General features: G+C 39.8%; 1 protein-coding gene across 1 annotated transcript in view; it reads left to right on the top strand.

The window, feature by feature from the left end:
* The window catches only part of TENM4 (teneurin transmembrane protein 4), a 600,742-nt gene that overhangs the window by 190,563 nt on the left and 396,026 nt on the right, over window positions 1-14,153 (top strand). Inside the window, exon 3 of the mRNA XM_063394390.1 lies at window positions 10,088-10,185. The gene's annotated coding sequence lies outside the window, so the exon portion shown is untranslated. The remainder of the gene's footprint in view (window positions 1-10,087; window positions 10,186-14,153) is intronic.

Below are 14,153 nucleotides of genomic sequence, written 5' to 3'. Positions count from 1 at the left end.
TGATCCACTACTGAGGAGAATTTAGTGCTGGCAACAGACAGCAGCTGCAGTGTAGCTGGCGTGTCTAAACTCACAGCGGGGGACTAATTGCTCCTATGGATATAGGTTTGCTTTACAAAACCAGGTCTGAAGGATCGTCATTCTCATTCAGAATGATGAGATCTATTGATAAGAGGTAAAATGCTAATCTGTACTACACAGCAGCAGGAGGCACATAGTCCTGGGAGCTGAGCGAGAGGGATGCGTGAGGATCCGCTGCTTTTATTCAACTTCTATTGTGCAGGGAAAGATCCCATCAATTCACTCAAGATGATAACATTAGCTTGACACCCTCCTTGCTAATTCAATGGGGAAGAGTAGCTCAAGTCAAAACTTAATGTCATTTGTACAACATAGTGTCCTGAGAGGCAGCCTGGATAAGGGGGGCTGTTGCCATTAGAGAATTACAAATTGCTTGTAGAAGCAGAAATGTTATTTTTGTACCAATTATTAACTGGCCAGGGATGGGATGGTAGTAAGGCTGATTATAAAAAAAAAAATAAAAAAAATCAGTGAACTATTCCTGAATTCAGTGAGTTTTTCCTGGTACAAGTACACAGCTGTGAAGATACTTGTGACAAGTCAGGTGGAGGGGCTGTCATGGCATCTGATTAAACAAGTTCCTTCTTGCTGTCCCAGCACATGACAGAATGTGTGTTTCTGTTTTATTAAGGGGCTAAATAGAAGAAGGTCTGAATTGAGGGGTAACACGGGCTTTTCTCATGGCACAGAAGTTGTTTCTGGCAGTTAGGAGCTGAGTGGGATTTCTGCATTTGGGTGTGATTATTGTGAGGTTTGAGTTCTTCTGAACGCCCGTTATTTTAAGGGAAATTAAGAAAAATGCTGCAATTCTCATTCACACCATCTTCCTTACAAGGTATCATCATAGGTACTCTAAAAAACAAAGGCGGCTCAGCTGCCCCAGTCTTTCCAGTTGAGAAGAAGAGACATCTTGGCTCTGGGAGGAAATGAAATACTCCTATCACTACAGTACAGTACAATATACCAATCTAGCTCCAGCTGTTCAGCCCTTATGTATTATTTGTAGTTCTTTTGATAACAGAAAATTTCACTACATGCATGCGTGTGTGTGTGTTTGTATATATATATGTAGATAGATTTGTGTGTGCGTGTATGTCCAGCCACATAAATAAAAGTGTATGCATTGACCGTTTTCAATACCACCTCATTCTTGGGATTTTCCAGAAGTATCTAAATTGTTCACCCTGGGTTTTCAGAATGGGCAAAGTAGGGAGCAAAGGTCATTCAGAGGCCACAGACCTTTCCTGTCATCAAAAATGAAAACCTTTCCATGGCTCTAACCTTGATTGCTCCCTTGCAGTGGGGACCCTCGTTAAGGCCATTCAAATGTCAATATGCTGCCTAAATACAGGAGGTAAACTCTCTCATGGTTTCCAGAGAGGGAGGGCATCGCAGCATGCCTACATTTGCCTCAGCATGAGGGCCAGCAGGACAGCCTACCAAGCATGCAGCAGTGAGGCAGACATAACATGTGTGCTGCAGAGGATACAGCTATGAATGTATTCTCTGATGAATTAAAGGTTTGATTCATTTGTTATGTCCCAGGACATCCAACCTGGCCTTTCTTTGCTGGTTTGGAAAGGTGCAGGTCTCTCTTAAGTGTCGTGTCCAACCCACAAGCCCAGAAGATGCCTGACATAGGTGGTGACATCTCTCCGGGTCACAAGCACCCTTGGTTAGACCCAGGTAAACCACTGCCTGTACCCCTTCGGGCCTGCCAAGTCTTGGGGCGTGATCACATTGAACTGGAGGCAGAGGTGCAGAAGAGGGAGTCAGAAGTCCCTACATGATCCACCTGGAGTGTTTCCACTTCTCAACACCCTCCCCAGCAGTGTTACACCACCAGGAAGGGAGGAGACCACGGAGAGGAGCACATCCTCCCAACACAGAAGCACTCAGATTCAAGAGCAGTGTCCTTGCCCTCTGTTCACATTGTACTGTTCTTACTAATGCAACAACCGGTTGATTTAGACCAGTAAATCAACTGCAAATTAAGGAATAGGTTCAGAAAGACATTTCAGGCCCCAGAGTGGTACAGAACTATGAAACCCAGTCTACTTGTTGGTCCACTCCAGCAGCTACAGAATTTTTTAATTTCTGAGAAAACAGCTTTTAAAAATATGTTCATTATTTAATGTCCATTTCAGGTATCATTAATTTGATGCAATGGCTATACTGAGAGCTTTTACTTTGTACTTTTGTTAGTCATTGGTGTCTGGCATTTTGTATTCCACTGTTAAGAAATTTGCCAAGGCAGATTTTTGAGTGGATTTTTTGAGGAGAAAGTACTATCAGTGGCAAGTGGCACAAACACTTTTCAAGGAAGCCTCATGTCTGCTCACCATTTCCAAGGCAGAGTATGTCAAAATTCAGATGTATAAACAAAATGACCAGATTGGATCTGTAAGGTGAGATGCAGGAGTATTCATAGTTTACAAGAAATGTGAAGTCCATATAGCTTAGTCCACAATTTCCAGCCTTTATTAGGGTCAAGTTTTCCATCCTTGAGCTCAGTAATTGTGTTCCTCTAAACTTCTCAATGTCAGCTTACCTACCCATTGGCAAAAAAAAAAAAAAATAGGGGCAGCAATTACCCATCCCTTGAAAGCTTTGGTGGAAGGGTTTTGGATTAGATCAGCAACAGATACAGGGGAAGACTATTCCTTCGATTTAACGGCTTTAACGAAAAGTGTATTGATGGTCAAATTACGTTTTATTGCTGGTCAAGGCTCTGCTGAAAGACCTGAAGCCGCTACAGAATCAAGGAATAATTACAAAAACATCTGTTGTGAGCTGGGCAACATACTGTGATACTCTTCTAGGCAATACAAAAACTCTTTCTTTTAAAATGACATTTTAAATATGCAGTTCAAATAGGCCAGAAGAAATGTTTTTACTTATTAAATGAACTCAACAAAAAAAATATTTTTCCCACAGATAAAGGAGTAGCTAAAAAACTGATCCAGAAGCCAAAGAAGACATTTTTTCCACAGTAGACCAGGAAAATATTTATTTTGGCAATGCTATTGCACAAAAGGCATATTTTAATGCTTTGAATTTTGCTATATGGATTATGAGCTTGTCAAAGCAAATTTTGCAGTAAGATCCAAGAAAAGGCTTCACATGTGCAAGAACGATGGCCTTCTAAAATGTTTGCAAGCCTTGATCAGATGGATATTGAATCCTAAAATGTTTTGGGTTGGAAGAAACCATAAAGACTGTCTAGTTCCAACCTCCCCACCATGGCAGGGACACCTTCCCCTAGACCAGGTTGCTCAGAGCCCCATCCAATTTGGCTTGGAACACTTCCAAGGAGGAGGAGTCCACAACTTCTCTGGACAGCCTGTCCCAGTGCCTCATAGTGTGGGTGTATTAATTTTAAACTCCACAAGTAGAGGACTGATTTTTCTGTGAGAGAGAAGTTGTTGCCTTTTGGTACAATTTCTTTGTCCACCTGAAATCTGGAAGTTCAATGAGTGAAACTTCCACTACAGAAGCAGCTCAATTAAGGTTGCAACTTTTCAGGCTGATGGAAATGCCCTGTTTCTTTGCTCCAGCTGGCCAGAATGAGATATTTTGTTGTTGAATTCTCCTGGCTTGATAAAATAAGTTATTTACCAAATTTGTTAATGTGGCCTATTGCAATATTTTGATCAGTGTCATTATTGAAATTCTGCTCAGCGTTTGTCAGTGCAACATTAAAATTAATGACTGGTGGAGTGGTTATTCATTTGCACTGAGAAAACGTAGCTTGGGGTGAGACTCACTGACTGGTAACTCATTCAACTGAAACTAGACCTGCAACTTAGTCTAGGCCTGTTAGCTCTTTAACTTCCATTATGCAGTTGTCTGATGTTAGCTGAGATACATTGATGACCAAATTGCACACAAGCCAATGAGACTGAGGTGTGGCACAGTTAAAAGTAGAACATGGAAGCTGTTTCGTTACACAAAGCATATCTGGTGATCTTGCAACAAGTGAGAAAGAAGAGCTTGGTATGCAAAGAACACAGCTCTGCAATTCACTGATGAGCATTAAAATGTAATTCTTCTGGGATGCTATCTACATCCTTTATTTGTGCTATCATTTCCTAGAAATCCAATTTTTCACTTGAAATTACTACACACCGAGAAAATTATCTTAATTCTGAGAAGCCTCCACTGTGCAACCTTTTTTGAACCTGCTTTATAAGCCACTTAAAAAACAGCTTCACCCTTCTTAAAGGAAAAAAAATACAACACAGTAACACAAAAACCCCATCCAAACAAAGAAAACTTGACAGGCAAAATATAGTGAAATGCCCCTTACAACAGAACTGGAACAGACTGGGATGTGCAAAACACTCCACTGGGCTCCTTTCTGGCTGATGCAGTTAAAAATTGCCCACTTCCCTGGGCAGCTTGTTCTAGTGCCTGACAACTCTTTCAGTGAAGAGATTTTTCCCTGATATTCAATCTAAATCTCCCCTTGCACAATTTGAGGCCATTTCCTCTTGTCCTGTTGCTTGTTACCTGAGAGAAGAGACCAATCCACACCTTGATAAAGCCTCCTTTCAGGATGCTGTAGAGACTGAAAAGGTTATGGTGGTGGTTGGGCTTCAGTCACGGCAAAGCAAAATGCCATCTTACAGAAAGGCGTGCTTTGGCTCTGCATAACCCAAATAGACTCTTTTCTGCTTTCATTTGCTGCCTTTTGGAACATGCCTATGATCTCCAAACACATCAGCCATGCCTTTCTGTTCTCCGTGGGGGAATAAAATAATGAGATGTTGTCCTGTGAGCAGGGCTTCATTTGGGAGGATGATTTTCAGCTCATTTCTGCGTGTGCTGTCTCCTCTTCCTGCGTCGCTCCACTTAGTCGCCGTGTCAGTGTCATCGCTTACAGCACAGGATGATAATGGAAAAGGAGCTGGAGAGAAATGTGCAGCACAGACACAATCAGAAGCAGCAGAGACCGATACATGTGGGCATATATGTATTTAATCCTGGTCCTAAGTGTCTCCAGCTCATTACACTGTCCCCATTCAGCCACAGCCCTCTGAGGGAACACTTGACTTCAAGCACATGTTGAAGCTCTGCAGTCCCCAGTGAGACTTAAACTTGTGCTTAGTGGTAAATGTCTGCTAAAAGAATTATTTGCAGTTGGAAGATGTTTCCTACCTGAAAATGTATAACTGCTCTGTGGGTCCTCCAGTCAGGACCAAAGATGGGGACTGAAGTATTCTTGGCCAGAAATGTCCATTAGTATGAATGTCCTTGGTGAGGAAATGTCTGTGATCTGTCCTCACCCTGCTGCTGGCAGCCAGGCCATCTATGACCATTTCTCATGTCTTTGAGGCTGGCACTAATTGTCTTCTCAGGAAAGGTGTTTCTTGCAAGGTGGGCACTGTCATTAAAAACTCAGTTGATGCCACAGTAATTCAGGGGCATCTCACCTACAGTGAGTTAATCAAAGCAGGACACCAGCCAGGAAAAGCTCTGCTCTTTCCAGCTCTGAACAGTCCTTAGACCCCTCAGTTGCTTTTTGAATATATGATACATGTGGAAGCAACATATCTGAAAAACCCCCAAGCAAGCAAACTCCAAAGCAATCCAGCTATCAAAGGTCTGGACTAAAGAGCACAGGTGGCAAGAAATTTTTCTTTCCTTGTGTGTGGTCCCTGATGCAGATGCATTGTTTCCACAACATTTCTATTGAAAGCATTTTTATTTTTGGATGCTCTTTAGGGTACAATGTAATACATCAAAATAAATCATTGCATCATATGCCTGTTACAAATGAAAGCTGATGCACCAAATGCCAGGGCTGCTTGCTTTGATGAATCAATGAATATTGACAGTTTTGCTAACTGTGGAGGAAAGAAATGGCAGTGAAGGGGAAATGTTGACTTAATACAAATATATAAACATATAAATAAAATTTCAATAAGATTGTTCAGATTTAGTGATGATACTGTTTCAAATAAGGCAAAATATCTCCTTGTGCTTTAACAGAGAAACTGTGTACCTTTTCTCTCCCATATTTTCATTTATTAAATGAATTCAGCAATCACCGTCTTTGAAAAGGCATTCATTTCAACTGTTGTGCAGAAAACTTCTGATCAGACCACGATCACTGGCTTCAAGGCCCCTCTCCTTCCTGTGATACAGGAAGTATCTGTGTGATAAATTAACTGTGGCTGAATGCTAAGTCCTTAATGTGAAAAAACATGCTCTGTTGGATTCAGCCTTTCATGTGAAAGCTGTTCGGACCTTACTGAGAAGAATGTGTTAATCAAGAGAAAAGCATAACTACTGTCTTGTAAATGGACCCAAATGAAAAAGCCTGGTGAAAATGAGGTTGAAGTGAACTCAGAAAAAAAAATTTAAAAAAGAAAAGGTTTTTTATGCTGTTTTCTGAGAGCTTGCTTTACACTGCACAGTGATTTATGACAATTGGAATCTCACTATTTCTGCAATTAATATTACTGGATGCTTCCTATTCAGAGGAATGTTAATCATAATAATGCAAATGGAAGTATTATTCCAGCTATGCTTCAGAGTTCATATTTCATATTGAGCCAAAAGTTCAGTATCCAGCATCATTCTCAATGGAGCATTCACGTTGTATGGATAGATGGATGAGCACCAAAGGTAAAATAACTGAATTAATATAAGCTACAATAATATGCCTGGCATATAGCTTCCCATTTTCCCATTTTGCTGTAAGGATCTGATTTTCAGGGTTTTTAAATGAATAATAAATTATAGCAGTGCACTGTTAATTACACTATACAGAAGTGGTGTAGAGTATAAATTGCACTGGTGATGGACTTAGATTAAGTTTCTTATGCTTATTTTTAGCAAGTCAAAGGCAATTCATTTCCAACTGGGCCATGTTTAAAAGTTTGAAGTGAAAAAACTGTGTAATTATTTCCTAATATGAAGAGAATATTGGTGACAATATTTCATCCTACATATCTTTTTGCACTAAATATATTAATGGGAAAGGAAGAAGCGAGAACACATACTAATTTGGATATGTATTTAAAAGACATAATGAGTATTTATGAATTTTACTTCTCCAAATATTTTCTAAATTGTCTTCTTCATATTGTTACCTCCCTCTGTGTTCCCTTAGATAATTTCTTAGCTTGTGATTAGTTTCTTTATGATTGCTGATGCTTCTGGAAATATTTGGTCCCTTTTCTTTTTCATTCATTTTCTTACTTTTTTCTTTTTTTTTAATGGGGGTGGTAGAGTTTTGTTTGGTTTTTTTTTCCTCACGGGTTTTGATTTATGTAGAGGGTGGGAGGGAAGAGGGTATAATAGCAATGTTTTAAAAAATCCTGCTGGCTTTTATTAAAAAACACATAAACTCAAAATTTTTCAAAATAATTCAGAGCTCATTCAGAAACATCAATATTTCAGAAAATAAATTACCCACATAAATAAGTCCATGCTATAAATGCCTTTTTGCTGTTGCTGGAAGGTGTCTTTAATTTTCATCCAAAAGGAATGAAACTACCATATTAAAATTGTTTAACGGGAGATGACTGTGGAGGATGCTGTGCAGGTAGTCAGTGGTGCACTACTTTTTGGGGAACACAGAGCCATGACTGGAGCTGAAATGTCCATCACGTGACATAATTATCCTCTTGACAGAAAAAAAGTTCTTGGGTGGGGGCCACATTTTAGACTTTGTGGATCTGGATTCACATCCATCATAAACATCCTGTGTAACATCAAGGAAAACACTTTGGTCCAGGACTTCAGAAATATCTCAAAACCCAGCTGACTGAGAAGGAGATGTCCAAATAACTTTCAGGACCAGATCCAACAGATACTGTTACAAGATTTATTCTGTATCCTGTGGTCTGGATTAGACAGTTATGTGTTCTGAGTACCTGACTCTCACCTTTTCTGAAGCACTTAACATTATTTGGGCCCCTTCTTTCAAAATGGCATTCTGCTCATGATATAAACATGGATGTACTGACATTTCGAGGTTTGGATTGTTTTGATTGGGTTGGGTTTTGTTGGCTGCTTGGTGGGTTTTTTGTTTAAGAGATGAAATCATTTTGATGGTGCATTTGATGGGTCATGCCAGAGATACACAGGTAGGCATGTCACAGTAACTTCTAGAAGATAGGTGTAAATGCAAGAGCGACCTTAAACCCTCAGTTACTAATCATGATTGCTAAAGGAGCAGAGCAGACCATCTCCTATATTTTCTGTGCTGGAGCTGATTCTCCAAAGTTGGAATAATAACACTTCCCTGCCTCTAAAAACAGTTTTAAGATACATATATGGAAAATCAGGAGGAGTATAGGTATTATGGTGACAGGGGATCCTAAGTCTACCAGAGTCCTGAGAGAAGAAAGTGAACAATTTGTTCTCACTACCTCCTCATTTCCAGGTCTCACAGAAAAGCATTCTGGTGAGTGATGGCCTCTTCTGCTTTGTTTTCTGTCTATTTGAAGTGAGCATCAGCAAGAGAGGATACTCACAAAATTAATTCAGATTGGCTTAGATAAGGACCCTGTAACATTGATTAAAAACCATCCACAGGGCCATTAGCAAAGTGAGATAATAAAAGAAAATGTGTTGAATCACATGAGTTTCTAGTGGGGGAACATCAGGGAGCAGTCCTGAGTCCAGTTTTCTTTAAATATCTTCATTCATTAGCCAGAAGACAGGAAAAGAGTACGTGTTAATTAAAATCACAAATGATCCAAATTGGATGGCATTGCATAAATCAGCAAAGATAGAGAGACTAGAAACCTTAGTCAGGAAATGACAAAATGAGATGCAGCTTTGAAAAACACATGTGGAGGAGAAATAATCTGTTCGAGGACACAATCAGCAGCAAGGAGTGTTCTCGAAGAAGCAGAATTGATAGGAGGAAGACAAAGGATGTCGACCGTGGAGTAAAGGGCAATGTAGCAGAGCAGCTATTTAAAGGTGACCTTTGCACCTTTTCGGTAGTCAGCTTAGATTCAAAATTAATTTGCAATTGGCAAGATTAAAAGGTCAGTGTAGTTTTGGACCATATATGCAGAAAGAAGTTGCTAAGGAAAGACATGGAATCCCACTTCTCTAACAGGATGCTACTGTATCACTCAGCCTTTTAATTTTAGGTGTTTTTTCCCAATTCTTTAAGATCTTGTGCACCAGAATGAATGTAAAATAGATGCATATCTAACAAAGTGGGTAGCCTGGGAGAGCTGATGGGTGTGGCAAATGTGGCTTTCAGTGAAACTACACACATCTTCTTGCTGTGTTGTCCACCTTCCCAGTCTATACAGGACTTTGTCTCCTTGAGACAAGAAAAGAACCTAAGAAAAGGGGCTTGAGACTAATTAGCTAACAAGAGGCAGAAGAGGAGCCCCAGTGCTGTTACACACTTTTTTTGAACCTCCTGCTTGTAGTGTGATAGGTTTGTGACACATGCATGATTAGACTGGGACTGTTTGATGCTGCACACAGCTCAGGTAGGATATAATTTACTGATGTGAGTGGAAACAGCAAGAGGCATCTCTGGAAGAACTTAGTCATTTCTCTCTAACAAAGGAAGAAGAGTTAAGAAAGGAGATATTTGGGATAACCACATAAATAAAAAAATCTTTTTATTTTTACCTTCTGAAGCCTGCAGAAACACAGAAGAGGAAAGGAACAACTGCTGTGTTAACTGGGAACCCTTGAACCTACAATAGAGGAATTGATGAATTACTTACTCCTTTGGCAAAGGAATGGATGTTTGCACGATCAAGGACAGACATTTAATTCTGAGTGCTGTGCAGAAAACCATAGTTCCTATTTAACAAATGCATTTCTTTCTATGAGATGACGAAGCATACCCTAGTAGTGCTGATGTGACATTACAGCAGGAACCACATATGTATAGATGACTGTTTTAGATACCCTATATAACAGTATGCAGTTGTTTTTAATTTATTTTTCTAGAGCAAATAACTTAAAAATCACTGAACAAAACACTGATTTTTTATGTCTGTGTATTTTTCAGGTAGACTGAGAATAACACATGTCTAGGTTAAAACAGTATCCTACAAGAAGCATTTGATGGATTGTTCCTAGATATTTCTAAGAAGGCAACTACAAAAAGTGAGTACTAATTCCAGTACCTGGGATGTTTAAATTATATTTTGTTGTTTAAAATAAAATTATGATAGTTGTAATGTTTCTTGAGCAGATTTCTCTGATTGGAGTAATGAAGAATTTCTCTAATTTCTCTAGAATGTGTCTATTACTGACACATGTCTATTTTTGTTAGTTGACAAGGATAGTTTGCATCACAGTCTCAGTCATGGATTCATTTCGGCTGTGCCAGGCACTCTAGAAACATAGACATTGTCTGCATGAAATGACTTACATCTCAGTAGAAATCAAGAAGCTGTGGATAGTGACAGACAGAGGAGATCCATGGATGTAAAAAGAAAGTGCTGGTCAGTATGACAGGCAATGCTAATAGCACACCTGCAACCTTGTCAGAGGATTTTGGATGTTGCTACAGAGAAAGAAAGGCACTAGCAAGGTAATTTTATATGTTTATGGAGAGCAGCATGAAAGAAAATACAAAAGCACTCATTTGAAAATCCAGTGCATAGACTATGGAAAATGATTGCATGGGTTGATTGGATGCAGACAGCCTAGTTTTGAGATAAATGGGGAAGGGAAATGAATGTTATATCTGGAAAAATGGCCTTTGTGTCCAAGGAATATCATCAGGGCAAATTTACATACTTTGAATGTGTGTGTATCTTCAGTGTAACTGGGAAGTGTCATCTGGGAGAGGAGTAGGAGTAGATGATATCAAGGTTACAGGCACGTGACAGGATGGTGGCATTGTCCACAGTGATCAAGAGGGAAGGTTGCTTGGACATTAGTGCTGGGCCATCTCAAATGGAAGGAAGGCAAGCTGGGACTGTTCAGTATACAGAAAATTACAAGAAGCATGAATCAAAGAATCGTGGAACATTTGAGCTTGGCAGAGACCACTTGAGATTGTCTAGTTGCCTTTCAAATCAAAACACGCTTTCTTAGAGAATGTTGCTGAGGGATGATCTTTAAGAACTTTTCACCTAGAAGTGAAGGGTGGGGGCACCTATGGCTGCTGCCATATAAACAAGCATCAAATGTTCGCTTAAGTCTTAACATGAGTGATGAATAGAGAGAAAGAAATGTCTGTTAATATTAAAACTGAAAGTACAGTAGGAGGAGTTCTAAAAGTCAAAGCCATGAATATAAAGTGATATTTAAATGAAATTGATGCAGAATTATGTATACTTGCAAGACAGAATGAAAGTGATTAGCAAACACCAGTGCTTTAATAACCAGCACTACACAGATACTGGCATAAGAAAGAAGAGGCAGTTCCCAAAGCATGAAAATTCTGCCTTCAAGTCATGTCCTGGACTTTGTTCTTTACTCCTTAGGGAGAAACCACTTACTCCTATAAGGAATTAAATTGCTTTTTTTCCATAATCTTAGAATTATAAGAAGGTTTGAGTTGGAAGAGACTATAAATATAATTTAATTCCAACCCCCCCTGCCATGGGTAGGGAAGTATTAGGGCTGGTGTGAGCTGAAATATTGTGTCTGTAGCAAGAGTTCAAAAAGTTAACCCCTGAGAAAGATCTCACTGCAAGATAAAGACTAGTCATAAAAAAGAAAGAAAAAGAAAACGAAAAAATGTTTTCAAAGTCAAGGTTTCATAGTAAGTGGTAACAGTATAATGAGGTGACAGAAAACTGAGTGGAGTAAGGAGAAGAAGAGGAAATCTCTAAAGTAAAACTTCTCAGATTGCTGGGAGTCGCTGCACATGACAAACTCTTTATTAAGAGACAAGAATTTCAGAGGCCATGTCTAAATAGCTTTTTACTGAAGGTGAATTCATACTTGTCGATGTAATCTGAAGACTTTCTCATTACAAAATGCTAGTCATTGCAAAATGCAGGGATGCATTTGATAACCTTTTTGCTACCAGATCTGAGTACTGACATAAGGTCAAAGAGTCAATAATGGAATCTAAATCAGTCATTTCCTGTGGAATCACACATTTTTTTCCCCAGTTGTGTCCAGCTGGGTAGTGGGGTCAGTCATATCAGCTATGAGGCACATTTTCCCCTCAAGGAGTCTGTCCGGAGTTGTTTCCCAGGTATGCCATGCTGGCTGGTCCAATACTGTCTGTGAGGTCTTCGAATTATAGAATGTTTGGGGTTGGAAAGGACCTCAAAGATCATCTCAGTCCAAATCCCTTTCCATGGGCAAGGACACATTTCACTAAACCAGGTTGCTCAAAGCCTCAACCTGCCCTTGAATGCTTGCAGTGATGGAGGACTCGGCTTCTCCAGGCAATTTGTGGGAGCGCCCCACCACCCTCACAGGAAAATTTTTTCCTAATACCCAATTTAAACCTGACCTCTGTCAGTCTGAAGCCATTCTCTCTTGTCCTGTCCCTCCATGCCATTGTCAAAAGTCCCTCTTCCAGCTCTCTTGTAGGCCCCTTTAGTTTCTCGAAGGGGCTCTAAGAGCTCCCTGTAGTCTCCTCCAGGCTGAGCAACCCCAATTCCATCAGCCTGTCTCCACAGGAGAAGGGCTCCCTCTAAACACCTCTGTGTCCCTCTTCACAGCACAGAAGATGCACACAGAAGATGAATATGAACAGTACAAATAAGAGGGTCTCTTATTTTACTGTCTCATTAAAAGTAACAACATGCCTCAGGGTATGTAGAGTATTTCTCAGGAGCAGCCAACATTGGTCTGGAAACAGGATGATTTTTGGAGCTGCTGTCCCCTTGCAGCTCTCAGTGGAAACTGTGGCTCATTGCTGATCAGACTGCTCTTACTCAGGTGAGGAAAGATGGCATTAGGTAGTTGGCATTTGGTACCCAGCTGGAAAACACTGCGGTTGTTGGCTGTAATGTTGTTCTGCTGCAACCTGTGCACTCTTTTCCTTTCTATTTTCCTGCTAAACACCATAAGGCAACTCTTATGTATTTGGGGACTTTTGCAAGCACTTTATTTAAATAAAGTTTTGCAAATAAGTTTTTGTAAAAATCCCTTTGTCCCAACAAACTAGAAACTGCTAGACAATGTGTATGTCTTTTCAATTTTCCTTAGGTCCCCTGTTTTCTTAGCCTTGATCAACCTGTCACCAAAACTGCATGGCATATCTTCTTGTTTACACTACAAATCCAAGATAAGCATCTTTAGCAACTGTGTATTTATACAGCATCTAACACATTGGGCTCATGATACACTCAAAGCCTCCAGGTGCTATAACTATAGAGATGTTACATAATACTAGGGAGCTTCTCATTCTTCCCACAAGGCATCTTGTTTCAACCCACAGTATAGAGAGACATCCATCTAAAAGGTTCTATTTATTCAAATCAATGTCATGCAGTGTTAATTAAGCATTAATTGATACTTATGTCTTATTCTCTGTGGTGCCAGATCATCATTTTTCTTGAACAACCCTTGAAGTTTGGCTCAAGGTACCAGAGGTATGATAGAATAGCCTTGTCTCAGAGACTACTAGATTAATTATTTAGTTAGTTAGTTATGTATTCATTTGCTTATTTATTTTTGCTGTCAAGTGCACCAGTTTCCATAATCCTTTCTCCTCCCATTATTTAGCAGAGGAGGAACTGGAAAACAACAGGAAGGCTGTAATTAGCAACCTGGCTGTGGAGCATGCAGCAGGTGGGGGGTGGCTGTGGAAACCAGTATGAATTTCAGGGTTTATTACAAGAACTGTTTGTATATTGTCTGTCCATCATTTTCTCCCTGTTTAGGTTTGCAAGTGAATTGCAGATGTATTTCTTGGACACATCAGATTTTGCTTTTCTTTTATTTTGCTGCAGAAATCTATTTTCAGTCCGATGTTTTTTCCTCCTGTTGTGACACGCAGGAGATGTGATCTCACACCCTCCAAAGAACTGATACACAATAGCAATGCAATAACAAAGATCCTACCATTACACTGTTTGGAAGAAGAGGTAACTTCATAGCAGTGGAACCCCCTTTACCTGCAGATACGGTGTATCTCAGAGAAATCTTCTCCTAGG

The sequence above is a fragment of the Prinia subflava genome, chromosome 3, assembly GCF_021018805.1.
Source record: "Prinia subflava isolate CZ2003 ecotype Zambia chromosome 3, Cam_Psub_1.2, whole genome shotgun sequence".
Taxonomy (NCBI): Eukaryota; Metazoa; Chordata; class Aves; order Passeriformes; family Cisticolidae; genus Prinia; species Prinia subflava.
This window is presented reverse-complemented; position numbering and strand designations above follow the sequence as displayed.